A 23987-nucleotide genomic window follows, 5' to 3' on the forward strand; every position below is an offset into this window, starting at 1 on the left:
GCTGTCCCCTCAAATAGTGCCCTATTTAAGGGAACAGGGGGCGATTTCGGACACAGCCTAGTAGTGATGTAAAGTCTAATTAATTTCCGCAAACCGGTTCTTTTTGGACAGTTCGGCTCAATGAACTGGTTCAAAAAGCCGATTTATAAGTTCCTGACGTTATCATGCTATGATACCACTATGCATTTCTTTTCTAACAACTCAGTGTCATGTATGAAACATTCAAATAAAGTAATTTGTGTCAACATATATTGAAACATTCAAATGAAAAGTTATTTGTGAACGCATTTAAGTTGTAGAAAGTCATCACTGCAGCCCTCCACCAGTCGGGGCTTTATGGCAGAGTAGCCCGACTGAAGCCTCTCCTCAGTGCAAGACACATGAAAGCCTGCATGGAGTTTGCTAAAAAAACACCTGAAGGACTCCAAGATGGTGAGAAATAAGATTCTAAGTGGTATGTGTGGAGAAAACCAGGCACTGCTCATCACCTGTCCAATACAGTCCCAACAGTGAAGCATGGTGGTGGCAGCATCATGCTGTGGGGGTGTTTTTCAGCTGCAGGGACAGGACGACTGGTTGCAATCGAGGGAAAGATGAATGCGGCCAAGTACAGGGATATCCTGGAAAAAACCTTCTCCAGAGTGCTCAGGACCTCAGACTGGGCCGAATGTTTACCTTCCAACAAGACAATGACTCTAAGCACACAGCTAAAATAAGGAAGGAGTGACTTCACAACAACTCTGTGACTGTTCTTGAATGGCCCAGCCAAAGCCCTGACTTAAACCCAATTGAGCATCTCTGGAGAGACCTAAAAATGGCTGTCCACCAACGTTTACCATCCAACCTGACAGAACTGGAGAGGATCTGCAAGGAGGAATGGCAGAGGATCCCCAAATCCAGGTGTGAAAAACTTGTTGCATCTTTCCCAAAAAGACTCATGGCTGTATTAGATCAATAGGGTGCTTCTACTAAATACTGAGCAAAGGCTCTGAATACTTAGGACCATGTGATATTTCAGTTTTTCTTTTTTAATAAATCTGCAAAAATGTCAACAATTCTGTGTTTTTCTGTCAATATGAGGTGCTGTGTGTACATTAATGAGGGAAAAAAATGATTAAATGATTTTAGCAAATGGCTGCAATATAACAAAGAGTGAAAAATTTAAGGGGGTCTGAATACTTTCCGTACCCACTGTATATCCATTCACATTGCACTGTTTTACTGTACATATTTGTCATATTTGCACTGGTTACATTTGTTTAAATTGTATATTTTCATATGTGTGTGCACTATTCGTTTTTTTTTTTGAGTTGGACGTGCTACTTTGGCTTGTGCGTCTTGCGTCAACAAGATTCAGTTTGATTAGTGAACCGGCTCGACCAGTTACTTCCTATGAACCGGCTCAAAAGGAACAATTCGTTCAAGAACCAAACATCACTAGTGACTAGGCATTAGGTTGTGATTTAAATGCTGTTTAATGTTTGATGATCGCATTATTTTATATTTGTGTAAGCAATCCTCTAGCTCACGCAAATGTAAAATAATGTGATCATCAAACATTAAACAGCATATAAAACACAACTGCCTAATGTTACTGAATGAAATGATGAACCCATGAAGAAGAAACGCTTGTGAAGCTTTGGGGGTGTTGATTGACTCAATCTACTCCATCTGTATTTTGATCATCATTCTGAATCTGATCCAGACGTAGTCTTTGAAAAAAGAAAAATATATTTTTTTTTTAGCTTTTTGTTTAAAATGTTTCCTTTCTTTATGAAACGTACCCACATTCAAGTGTTGATAAAAAAAAGAATGCATGAAGCTATAATAAAAATGTTTGTTTTTTTTTTAATTAAAGTACAGTTAAAGGTATATTTCAAATAATAATAAAAAATACCTAAATCCAAACACAGTAGAATACTGAAAGTGCAAAAATAATATATAAACTGTAAATGTTTATACAGTATCACAAAAGCAATATCACATTGATGGGGAACAGCCCATGACATCATAACAATGCGACCTGAAAGTATATAAGGGGCGCCTAGATAACATGTCATCCACATATCGTCTGAAGGGACTGCATGCAGGCAGGCCCTGATACATGGCTGATAGATGCAGCATCTCGTTCCCTGTTCTCAGGGAACATGGTTACATGCATAACCTGAGATGTTCCCTTTCGAAAGGGAACTTGAGCTGCATCGGAGCATTAGGGGAACGATATACCCACGCTGCCTTGCTGAGGGGAGTGCATGCCAGCGTATGGCAGTGACAACTGTCAGAATCCAGCAAATTCAAATGAAACACCAGACCCTCTCACGGGTCACAACTGGGCTGTCAGTGACAGTGCTCCCAGTGGTCAAAGCCTCAGCTAAAAGCCTCAAAGCGGCCTCCATATGTTATATATGAAGGCCTGCCAAGGCCACACAAAGGAATGGAACCAACAACTTCAACAGAAGGGGTCCCTTTAAAGGGAACTTGTATGGCTTAATATAACATAAATTATGTCTCTTACTGAAATATGTAGTAGAAAACCCATGAAAGATTTACGTTATTTAAAAAATCAATGACATATTTGGACAATGGACGGCGCCATTTTATTTGTGTTCTATGTCGATGACGTCAAAAGGCACTGAGCTACTGACACTGTCCTATTGCTATTTTTAATGCAACACAACTCAGAATATAATATACAATGCCACATTGTGCAGCTTTTGGTTGTAATTTTCAGTCGATGAGCCACAAGAGAAGCGATGTAAGTCTTTATTGCTTTAATAGCGATAAGAGGAGAAAAGAATAGGAAGTTGTGCAGAATTTTTTCTACTACATATTTCAGTAAGAGACATATTTACGTTATATTAAGCCATACATGTCTTAACACCAGGGGTTCCCTTTAACCCTCAGGGGTCTGAGGATTTTTGGGACCCTGGAGAAGTTTTGACATGCCCTGATATTTGTGCTTTTTTAAGTTGTTCATAAACATATTAATGACAAAAGTGTCATTACACTGTATTCAGCACAAACTAGGCTACAATAATATGTGAGGAACATGTATGTACATGTTTGTGTTTTTGAAGGAATAACGTTTATGCGTGGTTATTGAAAAAACAAAAAACTTAAGTCACTGAAATAAGGCCAAAAAAAGTATATTAAATCTGTGTTCATAAGACTTCTGGGTATTGGAGGTTGTAGACTAGAGTTTTTGCTTCAGAATGAAGTAAAAATTATCCTTCCTACTCCTTCATATAAAACAATAGAGAGATTTAAATTTTCTAAGACACTTTTGGTCAAGAAACACAGTATGCGAGGAGGCGTGAATCCTCATGTATAATGGGTGATTCTCACCTGAGAAGACAAAAGAATTGAATAATAATGACCTGAAACGACTTGCATATTAATGAGGCCTTTCAGTCAGGTAGGCTGTGAAAAAACCCTCTGTGATCATGCTGATAACAGGATTAAAGTCCACTCAGGACAAAAAAAACATGATTTTTGTGATCTCCTGCATGCACGTATTATTGCACATGATATGAAGAAAATTTTGTATAGGCCTATGTTAAATTACACTACCAGTCAAAAGATTGAACACATTGCCATTATAATGTTTTTAAAAGAAGTCTCAAGTCTCTAACCAAATAATGGATTTCCATTTTAATGTACTTTAAAATGTAATGTATTTCTGTGATGCAAAGCGTCTGAACATTCCTACCTCTAGGACATTTCATATAGGCTACTATATTTGTTATATTATAGAGCCTAAATGTTGATGTGCAGTTGACAAACTATACATCATTAAAAAGATCTAAGACTCAAGCTTCACATTTTGACCATAATTTCTTAATATGCTTAAAAGCATACACATTTGGAGAAATATTGATGGATTCTCATATGTTTATATCAATTTTCTATACAGAGGAGTAATATTTATTATTCTATATTTATTGTCATTATTATGAGCGCTGGATGCTGTGTTTTTAATTCATACTTGAGCAAGAGGGCGCTCTGCCCCTTTTGTCCACAAATGCCTCAGTAAAAGAAGAGGCAAATCATGTGACAATCAAGGAACTAACAGAGGCAAGAGATCGCTAAATATGGCTATTCAAACCCTTTTGAAGACAATAAATACACGATTGAGACGATGTATGCATGTATTGCCTCTGAATTTGCGTCTGAATAGCGATCGCTCCGTGGGCGTGGCCGCATTAGCGGATAATGAGCTGAATCAAGGAATTCTGACATGGCTCTCTTTTCATACAGATTACATAAACACAGAAGGTTTGTTTTCGATTTGACTTACATGATTTAAAACCTGACATCTTAACGTTTTTTTAGACATAAGTGTATTTTTTTTGTCATTAGTATTCACTAAGTTACAGTTCATTTTCTAAGAACTATCAGATTGGACTTCGTTCAGAGGGAGAGGAGAGATCACGCATCATGTTAGTTTTCTTTATTTTACAAAGAGCACAACATTTTGTTTTTACTCTGAGTGTACACAAATGAAAGAAGGTATTCCACAGATTAAAATGGTGTATAACTCTTAATTGTATGTGCAACATTGACGGAGTATTTTGAGTCTCTTTCACACTGATAAGAAAAAACCACGGTGGTATCGCCGGCGATACCTTCAGACCTCAGAGTGTTAAGGGAGCATGACTAGGGGGCCCAAAGGCACCCCAGCCAGCCACTTCTCAGGAGAACAAAGTCAACCCTGAATACCACCAGGGAGGCTTACCCGACTTCTAGCTGTACTAGTAACCTAGTCTTCCAACAACCTGTCTGTTTCCTCAAAAACAGAGCCTCTAGAAGGCACACAAAGAGGCATCCAGAAAGAGGGACTGCAAAAACAGGCCATAACCAGCTCAGACCAGATATAGAGACGGTCATCCTGCGACTCAGCGAAGTGCTATCGACCCTTGCAAGTGAGGGGAGTATATTTGCTCGATCGTAGGATCAACAAAGCACCTATGTTTCAAGGCGGTATGGAGGCTGTGCACTCTAAAGGGGAACCCTCACAAGTGGAATGCTCACAGCCTAAGGGCTGATCTAACTGGGAGACCTCGAGAGAAGCTTTCAACTTTTGACCAGACTTAGGGAGTAGTACTCAAATCTACTCCAGAACAAGAGGAGTCAAAAGCTCAACCTATTAGGTTGACCAGGCTATAGGCTAGGATGCGAAGGTGAACTAGATAGCCAAGCCAAATACACATAATAACAGGAGGGCCAGAAAGGCCAGCTACCTGACAATATGACCTTGCTGACCGATACCCAACTGCTGGGGACTCGCATCAGGGAGGTGGCCAACTACCTGGTATCAAGTCTTGACTGGAAGAGAAGTAACCATACTGTGGGGAATTCGGCCTCAGAGGGGCCAACTAAGGCCAAACATCTCAATGGCAAATGTTCACTGGCTGAATGTAGTCATTGCTAGCTGCCAAACACCCACTTGTTAGGGTCTTGCTCTCAGGAAGGCCTGCTAAGGCCAACTACATGATGGCTAGTTGTCTAGGGCCTGGAACACCTGCAACATTGGGGCTCACCCACAGGGAGGTCTGCTACCACACAGTGAGGCCTACTAAGTCCAGCTACCTGATAGCAAGTCTAGATAGCTGTCTAAAGCCTGCAACCTTGGGCTCGCCCACAGGGAGGCCTGCCAATTCTCAGAGCGGCCTGCTAAGGCCAACAAACTGAAAACAAGCAATTGCTGGTTGCCAGATACCCACACTGTTGGGAATTCGCCCTCAGAGAGGCCTGCTAAGGCCTTCAATCTGAAGAAAAACCATGTGCCTCTACCAGAAACCCCAATTTTGCTGGGGACTAGCTTCCAGGGCAGCCTGTCAAGGCCAGTTGCCTGGTAGCCAGTTCTAAGTGGCTATATATAAGGGGGTCGGCTATGCCCCTGCCTTCATCTCCAGGCAGAGCCTACAACCCTCAGGATGTGTGCTACGGACGGGGCCTACGCCAAAGAACTTTATCTCATATTTAGCTTACTGATTGTTAATAAATTACATTGTTACATTATCTTGCCTCCTGAGTCTTTCTGGTAGAACTTTAATTTTAATTAAAATAGTAAACTACTAGTATACTTTTAAGTTCACTTGTAGTACAGATGCAGAAAAAATGAGAAACGTAGTTGTGAACTAGTTGTAAATGTAACTGGCACTGCGTTCATTCTGTAAGTAGAATAGGGAAGGCGTAGGACATACAGCGTAAGCTTTTTGAAGAATACAAAAGTGCGGTTTTGGCGGAACTACTTGGAAGGCGATCATTTGTTTATATAAAGCATATACATTTCAATTTTTTTTTGAAAATGACCAATCTTTTCGCTAGATAAGACCCTTATTCGTCATCTGGTATTGTTTAATGCCCTTTGAAGCTGCACTGAAACTGTAATTTTGACCTTCAACCGTTTGGAGGCCATTGAAGTCCATTATAAGGAGAATAATCCTGGAATGTTTTCATCAAAAACCTTCATTTCTTTTTGACTGAAGAAAGAAGGACATGGACATCTTGGATGAGTAAATTATCAGGAAAATTTTAAAGGTGAACTAATCCTTTAAAGTTTACTACTGTTACACTTATAGTGCACTTAAATGTATAATTTTATATACTAAAAGTGGGCCAATTTAGTCCCAAGCAGTATTGAAATAGTACACTTACAAGTTTATTACTAGTGTACATTGATATTAGTATACTAACTACATAAAGTATACTTAAAAATTTACTTAAACATAACTTACATATACTTCATAAAATGAACTATAAAATGAAAGTATACTGCTTTTTCATAAGGGTTAGCTGGTAGACTGATATGAAAACATGGTTAAAGGGATAGTTCCCCCAAAAATGAAATTTCTGTCATTAAAGGTGATACAGAGGATCTTTTCGTCGACTGAGAAACCAAAGACTGTTAGTGAGTTTTTGAAATGAGCGCATGCGTAAGAACAACCCCCCTCCTTCACAGCTTCATTTCGAGGGAACGCCTCCCAAAACTTGTGCACGAGAATTGGAACACGAGTGTTTACCACCGGCATTCGCTGTGTCATGTTAGTGGATTCAATATGTCGGACTCACTGTAGGTAACTCATAATCTGCAGTTGTTACTCCTCTCTCCTGACAAAAACATTGCATGCGGCGCCTGTGGAGTGTGGAAAGTTACTGGAGTGTGCAGCCGCGCACCTCTCTCACAAGGAACGTAATGGCAGTGATTGACAAGCCAGAGGGCCAATCGTTTACGTGACGATCGTGTAAACGATTGGCTGATGTTTTTAAGGCCCTACCTCGTGCACAGATGATGTATATTAATATTAATCCTTTCAGTGCACCTAATAAATAATATTTTATCAGTTAGTAAAGACAGTTTCAAGTAATATTGCAAAAATGTATAAAACAAAACATCCTCTGTAGCACATTTAATTACTCACCCTCATGTCGTTCCACACCCATAAGACCTTCGTTCATCTTCGGGAACACAAATAAAGATATTTTTGATGAAATCCGAGGGTATCTGATCCACACTTTTTTGACGTCCAGAAAGGTAGTAAAGACATTGTTAAAATAGTCCATATGACTACAGTGATTCAACCTTAATGTTATGAAGCATGAGAATACTTTTTGTGTGCAAAAATAAAACAAAATTAATGACTTTATTCAACAATTTGAACAGTTGTCATATGTAGTGAACTCTGCTCACGTGTTCAGCTTCGGCCAATACGGATTTGGTGTTCAGATGTAAACAAGGAAGCCCGCACTGAGTTCACTACGTATGACAATGGTTCAAATTGTTAAATAAAGTTGTTATTTTTGTTTTGTTTTTGGCACAAAAAGTATTCTCATCGCTTTATAACATTAAGTTTGAACCACGTTGACTATTTTAACCATGTTTTCAACTACCTTTCTTTCTTCCCTTTATTTAACCAGATAAAACTTTCTGAGATTAAAAAATCTCGGTAACACTTTACAATAACAGTACATGAATAATCATGAACTAATACCTAAATTAATAGTTACTTCAACATGAACTCATGATTAGTTAAGATATGAACTAATGAAGAGTGATCCTTAACTACTACAGGAGTCATAAGGATTCATGCATGAAAACAGCAGACTTAACTATGCGTTAATACATGTTTGATAATTAATGCATTAATTAACATTTAGGGGTAAACTAAATAAATCAGGCTCCATAAGAGTAAACAAGAAGTACTCTGAATTTGAATTAAACGTGATTTAATACTGTCATAATTTACACTGTAATATCATAATCTGCCATCTGCAGCTTTGTGACAAATGATTGGAATGGCACATGATTATTTAGCCATTAATTACATAGATCTGTCGAATCAAATGTGGAAAATAGACTAACTACCACTAATAAATTTAATTTGATCTAAACCGTTTTCTGATTTTTATTGCTCATTTATATTTAGTCATAGCTAAATAGTCATAGATTATTCCCGGAACTAAAGTATGTAGGGTTTGTTTCTGGCTGGACACTTATTAGTGGCGCACGCTAGGTGTTCTCTTGGCGCGTTTGTTGTGTTGCTGGCATTAACACTAATAAATGTTGACTGCTTTGGTAAGCCGAATTCATAATTAAAGACATATTTACATGTATGTTTTATTGGGGTTTTCAGGAGGTTATGTGCAGTTATTAACTGTATTTGTATTTTTGTCGTTTAAATGTCTATGCTTTGATTAGCATTAGCTTGTGGACGCGCCCGATTTTACATGTAAATGTGCCTTATGTGTGTCTTTACAGGTATGTTTATGGCTTGCTTTCAAGTCCATATATGTTTAAATATGTAAATAAAAATAAAATACAAATACATTTTATTTTGTTTTTTTGCACCGGGGTGTAAAGGAATAAGGACGGCACTCTTAGTGTTTATTCATATATTAGTAAATGATTTGTATGTGCATCCTGTCATGTCTTTACTTGAGGGGGCACGATCATAATTAACTAACCATATACTAACATCAACTAATAGCTTAATAATGCATAATTATGTCATGACTTTACTTGAGGGGCACAATCATAATTAACTCATTATTAACTAACCATATACTAACATTAACTAATGGTTTGTTAATGCATAATTATGTCATGACTTTACTTGAGGGGGCACAATCATAATTAACTAACCATATACTAACATTAACTAATGGTTTGTTAATGCATAATTATGTCATGACTTTACTTGAGGGGGCACAATCATAATTAATTAATTATTAACTACTTACCAAATTCAACTTGTGATTTTTCATTAACTTACTATCAAATACACATGTACTAACACAACTATATAAGTGTTCAGCCCAGTTAAGTGATGTTGTGTGACTTTTCAAAAAGTCAGAGAATGGAGGGTACAGTATGATCACGGCCTGTGTCTGGATGGAGAGTGAACTTCTGAATCTGAATCCAGCAAACGCTCCCTGACCTTAGTTCATGTTTCCTGTTTAGTTTTTTTTTTTTTTGGGAACCGATTCCTCAGGAACTGTTATAAGTCACAGTTGTTTAGTTTGATAGGAAAGAATATCACAAAACATATTAAGACCTTTTAAGATAAATTATTAGTGTATTTAGTATTTTATATGTTTGATAAGGAGGATCAGTGAAAATAATGACAAACTAATCCTGTGCCTTTCTGTAATGTTTATAATGAAGCTGCTGATGTCACTAGTTTAAATTCTGACAATAATAAATTGTTTAAATTTATTTCAAAGTCCAAGTATTTATTATTCCTTCTTATAGAGACTGTTTGATTTAGTTTACCCCTAAATGTTAATTAATGCATTAATTATTAAACATGTATTAACGCGTAGTTAAGGCTGCTGTTTTCATGCATGAATCCTTATGACTCCTGTTGTAGTTAAGGATCACTCTTCATTAGTTCATATCTTAACTAATCATGAGTTCATGTTGAAGTAACTATTAATTCAGGTATTAGTTCATGGTTATTCATGTACTGTTATTGTAAAGTGTTACCATTATCTCTTTTACAGAATTGACCTGGCCAAGATGAGCAGCACAGCATTCTTAAAAAAACACTAGAAACACAGTAAAGACACATCATCAGTACAAATCAAAAACATTTACAAATCATTTCTTCCTTTAACAACTCACTAATAAAAGAATTAAAAGTGTTCATCGACACAGGGGTCAGTAATTTCAAATAATTTTGTAAGAAGTTCCAATCAGTGGGTGCCGCATACCGAAAGGCTTGTTTTCCATATTCAGTTCATATAGATGGAACTGAAAGGATGTACAAATCTTGTGAACGCAAAGAATAAGCTCCAAAAGATTTATGCTTACGTCTGCGTGTTGATAATGACGACAAACCAACTCTATTATACAACTCACAATGGTGAGTGCTATAGTCACAATTTAATATAAACCTAAGTGCACCATGATATAAAATATCCAAAGAATTTAAAAGTGTGGAAGTTGCTGATTTATACAAAATGTCTCCGTAATCAAGGACAGGCATAAAAGTGGCGGAAACTAATCTTCTTTTTACTTCAAAAGAGAAGCAGGATTTATTTCTAAAATAAAACCTTGTGTCATGAGGGTGAGTAATTATTTTTGGGTGAACTAACCCTTTAAGTAAGTGGATGTGTGCTGAAGTGTTGGATGGGAAAATATTTTTTTAGGATATATAGCCAAGTGTGAAGTCAAGTGTGGCAATACTGGTAATGTTTTTGCTCTTATTGAATTACACTGAATTGGGACTATGTTCTTGTTGAAGTCATGCCTACCAACGGATGTGGATTTGCTTTTATGGTGGAAACAAAATGCAAAGTGGTTTGAGAAACTCAGGGTGCTTTCACACCTGAGCATTTGTTTCGGAACCTGGAGCATTTTCTCCCTTGGTTCGGTTCGTTTAGGCATATGTGAACACGGCATTCAAGCTCGGATCCGCACCAAAACAATCGCTCTGAGACTGCCTGAACACGCTTGAATTTATCACAGCATTAATACGAATTTAGTATATAATTTAACAGCTGGAATGATGGCTACATTCGTATATTGTTGTTAGTGTGTCTTGACAGTTACAAATAAAACCACAATAAGTTCATGGAGCAAACTTGTTAATCATCTTGATGGATGGAGCATGGGAAACTCTGACAGTTTTACTCAGATGTACCAAAACACATTTTGGTATGCTTTGAAATGTTGCCTTGTGAAAGTGAACTGAACAAAGAAGAAAATGCAACATTGTAACAATGGAACAAAACAAAGTGTGAAAACGCCCTCAGAAGCATATCAGTGTGTATGAGTGTCCTAAAAAGCCATCCTTAAAAGCCAACAAAATAGCCAACATACACTGACTGACATCATCTTACAACACTCAATTATCTAACACAAATAGATCATATGACAGACATCTTAGTATGATAACTCTCACCTGAGCTGTGAGATGTAGGGCAGACACTGGAGGAATCCCCTCACTTCACTCTCTTCATCTGTCCAGTCTATCAGCTCTACTGGTTTCTTCTCTGTTTGGAGTTTCAGCACTTCTAGGAGGAAGAAGCTCTTTCTCTCTGAGAGCTTTATTCTCCAGACTGCAGGAGCTGACTGATAAATTGGCTGTAATGCTGGAAGGACACTCCTGCCTGTTTGAGTCTCATAGTCCTTCACATGTGAACACAGATCCAGCAGGTAATCACATTGATTAATATAATAATTATAATCATCACAATATTCTTCATCACAGGGAAAAGAGGTGTAGTTGCACACAAATGTTAAAAGTTCTGTGAATTTCTCTCCTGTAGATGTAGCCAATTCTGATGCAGCAACACATAAATTCAGCAAAAAATGAAAAGCTGATTTCTTCTCTTTGTCAAAGTATAAAACATCTTTATAAAAGCTGAGGAAATAGAGACATGACAAAGAATTAGAATTTTGTGCTAAGTGAAATTGGAAAATCATGTATACTCAAATACTCAAGTCATTCAATTCATGTGTTCATACTATAGTTGAAAATCACTATACAAAATATTTTCATTTGACTTAAATTTACCAGTTGAATTAACTGCACACTAATTTTAGAAAAGGATTTAAATGTAAATAAATAAACATAACTTTTGATTTAAAATGATGCACACTTGCATGAGTTGAAGAATAAAGTCATACCAGGGGCCAAAGAAAAGTGGTATTATTATATACTATTATTAAGTGGTATTACTCTACATAAGGGCAGTCCCCTCTACCCCACAGTGGCTGCCATGGCAAGATTGCTTTACCAGCCATAGAACTCATTAATAGGAACCCAACTATTATTGAAATCTGTTGGGTGTGCAATAAAATAATCACATGAAAACTGGCCTGTGTATACAATGGCATCAGTAACCAAACACTTTTGCTTTTGTGTTTTACTGTATCCACATTAATTACGTATCAGTATAAAGTCTCAGAACATAAGGTACATTTAAATGAATCACCAGAATGGTCTTATCTTAGGGAAAACTAATTTATTTGTTTAGTTTTTAATGCCATGCCAGCAGCGAGGCTAAAAAAAATCTGAATAACAGAACAGAACAATCTGATGTTCTTGTTTGATGCACAAGAATTAGTACCTCAGTTTTGAGATGTAGGGCAGACACTGGAGGAATCCCCTCACTTCACTCTCTTCATCTGTCCAGTCTCTCAGCTCTACTGGTTTCTTCTCTGTTTGGAGTTTCAGCACTTCTGGGAGAAGGGAGGCTTTTGTTTCTGAAAAATACACACACCAGACTGCAGGAGCTGACTGAAATATTGGCTTTAATACTGGAAGGACACTCCTGCCTGTTTGAGTCTCATACTCCTTCACATGTGAGCACAGATCCAGCAGAAAATCACATTTCCCATCATTCACAGATGAAAGTAGTGTATCTTTAATTGTCTCTATGGTTTCTTCTTGGCAGAGAGCTGCTTGCAAACATAGATTTAGTAGAGATAATCTTTTTCTTCTTTCCCAATCTTTAAAGGATTCTTCCTGCTTCTGTGGTGGAGAAACTCTACAGATAGGAATAATTTCAAAAGACACTGAAATGGAGGTTGATTTGGAGATATTTAAATTATTTCAGTAGTTTAAATCATTAAAATAGACACTGGGACAGCATACTTGTAAAAATTAAAATTATACTCTCACCTCAGCTGTGAGATGTAGGGCAGACACTGGAGGAATCCCCTCACTTCACTCTCTTCATCTGTCCAGTCTATCAGCTCTACTGGTTTCTTCTCTGTTTGGAGTTTCAGCACTTCTAGGAGGATGAAGCTCTTTCTCTCTGAGAGCTTTATGATCCAGACTGCAGGAGCTGACTGATAAATTGTCTGTAATGCTGAAATGACACTCCTGCCTGTTTGAGTCTCATAGTCCTTCACATGTGAACACAGATCCAGCAGGAAATCACACTGATGAGTCTCATACATAAAATCATCACAGTACTCCTCATTACAAGGGAAAGATGTGTAACTGCACACTGATGTCAACAGCTCAGTGAAATTTTTCCCAGTAGTTCTAAGCACTGATGCTCCAGCAATCAGATTAATCAGATACCGGACAGCTGCCATTTTCCTCTCTCCATTAAACACATTCGGTTCAAATCTGGGAAAACAAATATCATTGCCAATTTAAAAAAAAAAAAAGAAGAAGCCAGTTAGTAATAATTTCAACTTAATCTGTAAAACAACATGACAATGGCAGGCATAAATTACCTGAATTCTCAATTCAGAATTGCATATAATTTCATATAGTTATATGTGGCAACACCTTGAGTGTCAACACCAATGTTCCCTCTAAGCTGTGCGCGTGCACGGCCGCGCACTTCTGATTCCGCGGCCGCGCAGAAAGAATAATTGCCGCGCAGAGGACAAAAATCATGTGTGGGAAAATCGGGGAAAATCCATTCGATTGTAGTTTAAATGAGAAATAAGTGCAGTGCTCTGGTCAACCGCTATAGAGTTATTGTCGCTATAGAGTTAGAACCGGTTTACAGGTTTCATAGAAAGAGAACGATGTGAGCGTGTGTGAGCACCCGCGGGCCTGAGCCAAATCAGTCGCGGTAAGAATACTGTCATGTTTGCGGAGTAAATACTTCAATACGAGAGAGGCAACGCAAAACGAAAAGAAATGTGAAATAAAACGTCATGTGTTAATGAAAAGTGGCGGAAATAACGGATGATGGGCACAGAATGAACAAAACTCTGAGACATTTACAATCACACACCCACCACAGGTGAAGCGTGCAAACTCAAAATACATCAGTTATATACCTCCGTTTAAATAGATTATTGTGTGTGATGGTGGTGTGGGTTTCAGGGATGTTTAGACAACTATAAAAGAGTTAACGTTCATTTTTCTTAAAAATATTTAGCTATCAGATCTGTTTAAATGCTTCAGTTTTCATATTATAATATATTAAAACAAAATGAAGCATTTAAACTGATATAATACTGTATATCAGTTTAAATCCTTCAAGATTATAATATATTTTATTATATTATAATGTAAGCCTAATAAAAAAATGATCTCACAAGGGGATTGTTTAGAGCTCCTTGCCACTAAAAATCTTGAAACCTCCTGGTATAGAAAATCTGGGAAATTCATAAGCAATAAACATGTAATTTTGATGGTTTAACACTCTCTGTTGCTAATAATTTACAAAACCATACCATAATGTGTACAAAAACACATTATGGTTGTCCCAAACCATCAGTGTAACTGCTTATATTATTATAAAGAATTTAACTTTCCTTTTTAAATGATTTTTTAAATAGAATTTCTTGGTAAAGACTAGTAGAGCTAACAAAGCAATGTGAAAAAATCTCAAGTAACCTAAAATGTGCTTAATTTAGTGACTGAACTGCTTGTTTTCAAAAATATGATTTAATATATCACTAAGTTAAACCAAGGGTCAAATAAAATAGAAATGGCACATTAAAAAGTTAGTTGTCTGATAAAACCTTTTTTTTTGCGTGTGTGTGTTTACGTTCATTGTACAGGTCTGATATAAAGAATGTTTTTGCTCAGGTGGCCAAAATGTGCGCTCAACATAGAAAAGTTTTGCTCAGCGAGAAAAAAAATTAGAGGGAACATTGGTCAACACTCAATTAAAGCTAAATAAATAGTTCCATTATTGTTTTAAACTAGGGATGTTCATTTTTGTTGTTTTCCCTAACTGACCACCGAAGCTCTATAACCGATCATTAACCATTAACCAACAAGATTGTTAAATTAGAATTAAATTAAATTAAATTAAATTAGATTGGATAAGTGTCTGTGACCAATTAAAAATGAAATTTGTTTTCCAGTGGTTTAGTTTTACATGTGCAAACAGCAGCATAAACAACTGAATTTGTTGAGGATTCAGACATTGTCACATCATGCAACTGCAGATTAACAAAACGTAAGAAAAACTGTGCAACGAGTTTTGGTTTGTTTTTGACGTGCTCAAAAAAAAAAAAAAAGTTCACAGAGAGGAAACCTAGACACCAGAAAGCGGCGTTTTTCATTCTTGTTCTGCTCTGAAAACCATTCATTTGAAAGGATTTGATGTTGAATGAGGGGAACGTCTTGGTTACATAGGTAACCCTCATTCCCTGAACAGAGACATACGTCGGACAGACCGACAAATAGGAATCTTGCTAGAGAGGCCAATCTGCTTTGAGTGTAACTAAAACGAGCCAGTGCACATTGGCATGCAATCATATACAGCAGCTGCTCGCATCACAGCACGGGTATTTAATGAGCAGCAGGTACATTGCATCTTCAGGTTTTCACTGAGGAGCCGAACATGTTAGGCAGCAGCATTAGTGGGGTCCACTGTTCACTCCTTCAGGGAATGAGGGAGTTCCCATTCGGTTACGTTCAATGTACATCGGACAGGGTAACAAATAGGAATCCCTACCAAAGTGCCACAGGAGCTGCCTCCTACCAGCACTCTGTGCAAGCCTCCTTGGGCTTGTCTCTCATGTGTCCAGGGCTAACAGAGAGAGTGTCGATCACTGCTGTTCCCAAAAAACCCATTCAGTGAGACTATTGGATAACACTGGGAAAGCGTACCTTTTCACTGGAAAGGAATGCTGCAGAAGCCACATACTTCCCCGAAGGAGTTATGTGGGAAGTAAATATGGACTAACACCATAGGGCTGTACTACATATGTAAGTACTGGGGTGACTCCAACCTGATGAGAGGTGGGTTCTCCCAGAGGGAAGACATGGGCTTCATTAAGGAGCAATCGTGAAATAACATTTATGGGATCCCCGTAGGGACACACATATACAACCCAGCCTAAACCCGGTTCTCACGGATACAACGGAGTAAAGACTTGGCACCAGACGATCCGCCACATCTGCCTGCCGAAGGGTGATCGGAGGACTCAACAGGGTCTGGCTTGTAGGGACTCTCTGGAGCAATAAGCACATGTAAGCGCAGCAAGCCGACACTAAGCCGACACTAAGCCGACACTAAGCCGAGGCCTCTCCATGCCTCTGACCTGAGGTGAGAACACGGGAGGAGACCGGCTCGACACGAAGGCTATAGAATCTAGCGAACGTGTTAGGTGTCACCCATCCCACAGCTCTACAAATATCTGTCAGCGAGGCGCCACAAGCCAGCGCCCAGGAGGATGCAACACCTCTCGTAGAGTGAGCATGCAACCTTAGCGGGAAGGGCACGCCTTGTGCTTGGTAAGCCAAGGTGATGGCGTCCTCTATCCAGTGGGCCATCTTCTGCTTGGAGACAGCCTTTCCCTTCTGCCTCCGTAACAGACAAAGAGCTGGTCTGAGGTCCTGAGGCTTTGAGTTCTGTCTATTTATAGTCGCAAAGTGCGAACTGGACAGAGTAAAGCCAGGGTTGGTGGTAGGAACCTTGGGCACATAGCCAGGCCAAAGTACCACATGTCCGTCGCCCGGCCAGAACTCGAGGCACGATTCGTCAACCGAAAATGCCTGCAGGTCCCCTACCCTCTTGACGGAGGCCAATGCAACCTGCAGCAAAGTCTTCATAGACAGAATCTTTAAGTCTGCTGACTGCAAGGGCTCAAAGGGAGCATTCTGTAATGCTTGAAGCACCAGAGCGAGGTCCCAAGATGGTATGGAGGGGAGTCGAGGAGGATTTAACCGTCTCTCCCCTATAAGAAACCTGATGACTAGGTCGTGCTTAACAACAGACTTGCCATCGATGTAGTCATGGTAAGAGGAAATTGGGGCAGCATGAACTTTGAGGGTGGAGGGAGACAGCCTACGCTCCAACACTTACTGCAAGAAGGAAAGCATGACTCTGATCGAACATCTTTACAAAGTCTTTCCTCGGACAGGGAGTAAAACAACTGGCAGTGTGAGGTTTCTGGTGAGGCAAACAGGTCTACCTGAGCCTCTCCAGGAGGGTAATGAGGAAGTGAGTGCTTGTGTGAACCATGGAGGATAATGGGATATGGAGTCCCGGAGTGACGGGAACTATGACACTCATAGTGATGACAATAAATATTGAATAAATATTACTCCTCTGTATAGAAAATTGACATAAACATGAGAATCCATCAATATTTCTCCAAATGTGCAGGCTTTTAAGCTAAAAGCCCGATGGATGTTGTTTTGTAAAAGGTAATGACTCCGTTTTTCATATTTATAACTCCTGACGCATAGGCTATTAATAGGGGTGTCACAAGATCTCGCAAGACTAATATGTGACGAGATTTCTCGTCGAGGCGAAAAGTAGTCGCGTGATATTTCCATGACAGAGTGTTAGGATGATTAGGAAAGAATATGCCACCGCTACGTTTAAATTATGCCTCCACTGTCGTGTAATGACTGAGACAAATCAGACACAATTATTTGTTAGTTCACCAATAGTTTTAAGCTCACTCTGGGATTTGACTGTCCCCATCCCCCGGGAAGTTTTCAGTTACAAGTTTATTGCGCTGAGGAATGTGGTTGCCGCATGGAAGAGCAGAGAAGAGACACAGAAACTCTGCATTTTCCCTGCATGTTCCACACAGAACACAGATGTTACTGCACTAACTTATAGACAGACTGTTCTATAAAAGAAATGGTAATCTCAGGAAATGGTACCCATTATTACTGTTGTTGTATTGTACTCATTGTATTTACATGTTTTATGATTTTTAAGTGGTATGACATGCAAGGTAACTTCAATCATGCCATGTTTAGTGTCTACGGGTTCCCAGCGGGAAGATTTGAATGTTTGTGTATGCGGTATGTCCATACTAATAATTATTAATATTTCCCCTTTGAGTTAATTTTCGCTACATATTTGGTGGAGAATGCGGGCATCATTTTAAGCAATTGTTTGCAGATGGACCAGTAATCAATCGTGTTTTGGCATAATTTTTGTTAACATCTTATACATGCACAAACTGGGGCTTCAATGCACATTCTCTTGAATGGCAGAACGTTCCTCGATGCTATAATGCATGTTTAAATTGTATGAAGAAGCTAACCTGAAATTATCGAAGAAATTATAATTTCAGTTGCTAAATGAGCGTAAAACTTTTCTGACGACGGAATCGCAGATTAGTAGCGCGTATCATGCCATGTTTAGTGTCTACAGGTTCCCAGCGGGAAGATTTGAATGTTTGTGTATGCGGTATGTCCATACCTGCGCAACACATAAGTATTACAAGGATCTTTTAATAGTCCTTCTTCAAATCTCAGACAGTTTAATCTTAATCGGTCATAAAAGCCCCAACAAGGGGAGGTGTGTGTCACCCGGAAATACAACATCCTCATTGGCCCCCATCATTCCTAAGAGGTTGGCTTTGACCAGAGGTTAAAAGTCAGTGGATAGTGCCACTCCCTCTCTTTCTCCTTGCTCCTGAACGACCGAACGGACTGTCCTTGCGGCCGGCCTGGGCGAGGCCTGCAAGGCCTGTAGGCCTCGGCCTACAAACGAGCCATGTGCTCCTCATCCAACATGGAAAAGACTGATAAAAACTCCGGACTGAATCCTCAAGACCTCTCCTCAGATGGCAGAGCCGATGCTCCTCAGCCTAAGGGCATCTTGCAAGTATCGTACATTTTCACACTAAATAGCGATTTAGTATTAATTTGTAAGACTTACCTTTGCTATTGCTGAAGAAACTGATGATACCTTTCCAGATTGTCTTTGACATTTCATGTAGCTCTAGTAACAGCATCTCTTCCGGTTCAACTCTATCATTACTCATTCTGACTTGCGTGTGTGTGTGTGTGACCCTTTATGTATGTTATGTTATGTGTTTGTTAGTTTAGTTATGTGTTTGTGAGTTAGTTAATAAAGATTGTGCACAATACACGTTTGGTTCTGGCTCCGTCTGCTAATGAATTGCCTCTTAAGTGATAGATCCGGACTACATGCTCTGAGTAGTACAGTACAATAAGAAATATTAAATTTCCATAACTTGGAAATTGACATTTCTTAGAATTAATAAACAATCAACACTGAGCGTTCACTGGACGAACAGGTTAACTGATTGTAATGTTAATTTTAATGTAGCTACGTCCAGTTAATCTGATTAACGGATTTGCATATTCATAATTAATCATAATTAATAATCATAATGAGTTATGAATAATTATTAATATTTCCCCTTTGAGTTAATTTTCGCTACAGTCGTTTTGCTTTGTATTTAAATAAAAACATTTAATTCAGTTGGATAACGGTCGCCGCCGCTCCATATTTACAGAGTACGCGCGATCACGAAAGTGAAAGTAAACGCGAGAGCGCATTCAAACATGATTTCAATACCCAGCATTTTAAAAGCGGCTCCTTGATGCATGCAAATATCTCTCAATATGAAAGCTATTTTAGGCTGGGCAGTGTAGTTGTAACAATCTCTTAGCTCTGTATCAAAGAAAAATTTGGTCTTATTTGCACTTTGAATATTGAGAGAGTACGATTATGGTTGCACTTATTGTAAAGTGTTACCATAAAAACGAATAACAGTTTTCTCTTAATCTTATTAAGCACAAACAGTAAGGTTTCATTTGTTAACATTAGTTAATGCACTGTGAACTATCATGAACTAACAATGAATGGCTATTTTTATTAACTAACATAAACAAAGATTAATAAATACTGTAGCAAATATATTGCTCATTGTTAGTTGATGTTGGTTAATACATTAATGTTAATAAATGAGACCTTATTGTAAAGTGTTACCATTTTTATTTATACTGTTTTTATTTCTATGATCAGTTTGTGGAAAGGAGTTCAGTTAGGAGGTCAAAAGTTGTAGAAGCTCATAAATCATGTACAGTAAGGTCTGAAGAGACTGAAATCATACAGAAGAGAAGCCAGTCAGTTGAGTTTGTGGCAAAACGTTTTACAGTGCTTGAGTATTGTTGTCTTTTACTGCATATGATAATTCATACTCAGAAAGTAGAACTGAAATGACATTCATTATAAGATGATTAGTTAAAACATTTCAAATACACCAGCAGAATATTTTTTTCTAGTCATGTATTTCGCCATTGAGGATTTCTTAAAAATATTATGTAAAAATCTTGTCTCGTCTTGTCTCGTGAACTCAATCACGAGTCTCGTCTCGTCTCGTCTCTTGAGATACCCCGTCTTTAGGCTATATAATATAACAAATATAATAGCCTATATGAAATGCCATAGAGGTAACATAAATGTTCAGACGCTTTGCATCACAGTAATACATTATATTTTATAGTATATTAAAATAGAAAACCATTATTTGATTAGAGATTTGAGACTTCTTTTAAAAATATTATAATAGTAATGCATTCAATCTTTTGACTGGTACTGTAATTTAAACTATAATAGGCCTATACAAAACTTTCTTCATATGTGCAATAATACGTTCATGGATGAGATCACAAAAATCATGTTTCCTTGTCAAGAGTGGACATTATATTTACATTAATACAGCTGATATGATCCTGTTATCAGAGGGTTTTTTCCACATAGCCTACCTGACTGAAAGGGCTCATTATGCGGGTCATTATGCAGGTTATTATGTGGGTCTTTGTCTTCTCAGGTGTGAATCACAGCATTATTCATGAAGATTCACGCCTCCACGCATAATGTGTTTCTTGACAAAGAGTTTAAATCAATATATTGTTTTATATGAACGAGTAGGCAGGATCATTTTTACATCATTTTGAAGCAAAAACTCTAATCTACAACCTACAATACCAAGAAGTCTTGTGAACACATATATTAGTTTTGTGGCTTTATTTCAGTGACTTAAGTTTTTTTATTTTTTCAATAACCATGCATAAGCGTTATTCCTTCAAAAATACAAACATGTACATACATGTTGCTCACATATTATGTTAGCAAAGTTCATGCTAAATACAGTGTAATGACACTTTTTCCATTAATATGTTTATGAACAACTGAAAAAAGCACAAATGTCAGGACATGTCAAAACTTCTCCAGGGCCCCAAAAATCCTCAGACCCCAGAGGGTTAAAAGTGCTAAAGTACACAGGGAAACAGCCGTGGCAACACAGACAGGAATTGTGTGCAGCCTGTCGTGTGCTCTCCTCTCTTAGAAGACACTGCTCTTACCAGCTGTAAAAAAAGCTATTCAGTTACCGGCCATGAAAACAGCTATTCAGCACTCAAAAGTGCACCATTACCATCCGTTAAAACAGCCTTTTACAGCTGGGAACAGCTTTGCTCAAATATGGAAAAAAAGAAAAAATAATTGAAGGAAAGAGAGGACTAAACCCTGCTGCTATGCTGTCCGCCCACACTGGAGAAAAGATAAGTATGAAGAGCTGGACTCGTCTTAGAAGACACTTGCTTGCAGTAACACAGACGCATCTCTTCGGCGCCAAAGCGAAAAGCTGAAGATGCAACGCACCTGCTGCTCATTAAATACCCGTGCTGCGAGGCGAGCAGCTGCTGCATTTGATTGCATCCCAATGTGCATTGGCTCGTTTTAGTTACAATCGAAGCAGATTGGCCTCTCTAGCGAGATTTCTCTTCGTCAGTATGTCCGATGTAGGTTGAAGGTGACCGACTGAATGGGAACTAAAATAGCCTATAACTATGTTTTACAGTATTTATGAAGTTTGTAAACATTTCACTTTATTAACCGGTATAGATTATTTATGAATGCAATAACCTAATACAATGTGAATTATATGTGAATTATCTTTTTTCCTCTCAAAACCTCAATTTTATCTGTAGGGTATTTTTTAACCATGCAGCAAACGTTAACAAAATATTTTGAAAAATTGCTTAAATTATTTTTTAAACAATTAACTGATAGTATTAATCTGTAAAAATTCTTACTGTCGGTTAACCAGTTAATTATAAGCATCCCTGTTTTAATCAAACAAATTTATGCTAAGTCCTAAAGGCCCTGACACACCAAGCCAACGGTCGGCCATCAGTAAACATTAGGCCGTTGTTCAGCATCTACCAGCTTAAGAGTGGCCCACACTAGATTTTTAAGTCCCCCCCGTGAACATATCTCTAACGTGATTTAAGAGTGAACAAACATGGCGAACGACAGGCAAGAAGAAATGTCAGTAATAGTGTTTAGACTGCTTTTTACAGAAAATTTGCGGGGGGTGGGGGGTGGGGTGGGGGTTGAGAAAAAGGTTTCAATGAAGTCCTGTTATGCTTTGGTCAGCTCACTTTCTGATTTGGTATCATTTTGTTTAATGTAACAATCTACAGAGTGTTATCAACTGTTATTCAACATGTTGGATATTTACGATTTGAGATTGGTGCAGCCTCGACGTTCTTCCGAGCAGATTCAACTTTTAACACAAATCACACCACAGGAAAATCTGATGAGATAATCTATTGAATCATCAAGATAATCAAGACTTTACCTAGGATTGTCAGATAGGGAGAATTGGGCCCAAAATCGCCCCAATTATATTGTAGTAGTGTTTGGGTGCCTTTAGTTTATGCAGTGTGTTCTGTACCGTCGCAGTAGTCTGACACCGTTGGGGGACTTTTGGCCAACTGAGCATGTTGAATAGGCGTCCGTTCATGTCGGCATCATCAGTGAGAAAGAGAACTCTGATTGTCTGTTCAGTTTAACAAGCGAATCAGTGCACTAGAATAAAAGTTGAAGTGATGAAAGCGAGCAAAAAATTCAAGATAGCACAGACAGAAGGCTGTTCTAATTTTATCACATCTTTCCTGTGCATTCTACAGCACAAATATTTTCATAACAACATGAGCCATCTGGAATTAAGAAAGTGATCAAGATTATTTATATTTAAAATGGTAAGCAAGCACTGCTTTGTTTTGGTGTGTATATAGGCAGTCCTAGTTTTAGTTTCTCTTTTTGAATGACAAATATAGACGATTGATACAGACAGTTGATATAGATAGTTATTTCCTCTCAAGCAGGTGCAGACCGTACATGCTAGTTGGCCTTTGGCTGTAGTCTTTGCAGTGTGTTCAAGCGCAACTTTTTAGCCCAGACATGCGCAACGCAAGGCTTTTTAGTGTGTCATGACTCATGGCCTTAAGAGACTACTGACATGAATGAAAACATTTTGCACATAAGGTCTCACCTGAGCTGTGAGATGTAGGGCAGACACTGGAGGAATCCCCTCACTTCACTCTCTTCATCTGTCCAGTCTCTCAGCTCTACTGGTTTCTTCTCTGTTTGGAGTTTCAGCACTTCTAGGAGGATGGAGCTCTTTTTCTCTGAGAGGTTTATGATCCAGACTTCAGGAGCTGACTGATAAATTGGCTGTAATACTGGAAGGACACTCCTGCCTGTTTGAGTCTCATAGTCCTTCACATGTGAACACAGATCCAGCAGGAAATCACATCTCTGATATTCCTCAACAGACATCAGTGCTTCTATAGTTGTGTCTGTAGTGGCCGGTGTATCTGCGAGTGCAGCTTGCAGACACAGATTCAACAGAAATGATCTCTTTTGTTTCTCCCATTCTTTACAGGATGTCCTCTCTGGTTGAGTAAATCTACATGGTCACAAAATAGCAGCTCCTTTACAATCCAGCACACAAAAATAACTACTGGTAGGACAAATAT

The 23987-nt window shown here is 38.4% G+C and overlaps 1 protein-coding gene and 1 long non-coding RNA gene across 2 annotated transcripts in view; both read right to left on the reverse strand.

Moving 5' to 3' along the window:
- LOC125248253 overlaps positions 1 to 23987 on the reverse strand; it is a 296590-nt gene that overhangs the window by 264997 nt on the left and 7606 nt on the right. The window lies entirely within an intron of this gene.
- LOC125248916 lies at positions 14615 to 23908 on the reverse strand. Its single transcript, XR_007180437.1, has 3 exons — positions 23501 to 23908; positions 22638 to 22640; positions 14615 to 14624 (listed from the first exon to the last, which is right to left on the reverse strand). It is a non-coding gene; the product is annotated as an uncharacterized LOC125248916 (long non-coding RNA).

This window comes from Megalobrama amblycephala, linkage group LG16 (genome assembly GCF_018812025.1).
Source record: "Megalobrama amblycephala isolate DHTTF-2021 linkage group LG16, ASM1881202v1, whole genome shotgun sequence".
In the NCBI taxonomy this organism is placed as follows: domain Eukaryota; kingdom Metazoa; phylum Chordata; class Actinopteri; order Cypriniformes; family Xenocyprididae; genus Megalobrama; species Megalobrama amblycephala.